This window comes from Ceratina calcarata, unplaced genomic scaffold (assembly GCF_001652005.2).
Source record: "Ceratina calcarata isolate Rehan_Ccalc_2016 unplaced genomic scaffold, ASM165200v1 scaffold1361, whole genome shotgun sequence".
In the NCBI taxonomy this organism is placed as follows: domain Eukaryota; kingdom Metazoa; phylum Arthropoda; class Insecta; order Hymenoptera; family Apidae; genus Ceratina; species Ceratina calcarata.
In genome coordinates this window covers 8,000-8,445 of record NW_017134702.1, presented here as the reverse complement: position 1 = coordinate 8,445, position 446 = coordinate 8,000, and positions in this window count along the sequence as shown.

The window sequence follows — 446 nt, the reverse complement described above, 5'->3', positions numbered from 1 at the left end:
GAACCGATATGAAAACTGTTTTCGATCCCTGTTTCCAAAAATTAGTATAAGCTGGAATTGTTAATTTGTAATTAATAATGTGATCGGTATTATAGAGTGGCGAGGAAAGTGAAAATGAAAAGCTACCGACCGATAATTCAAGAATTTATCAGAGATTCATAGAAAAGGATAGAACGTCGAGGAAGTCCGATATTAAATCTAAATATAACCGTTCAAGTTCTATTGACAGTCATCAATCAAGAAATATTAATCAACAAACATTTGTTATACATAATATGTAATTACTTTTTTTGCGCTTTAAAACGAAAATATTTCTATCCTATATATTATAACTTTCTTAATTTTGTTATTGATCAGGTACAGTTCATCTCTTCAGCGAGATAACCGGTTCGCAGACGAAAATTCGTTTCGAACACTGCAAACATATGCGCACAATAAAACGGATT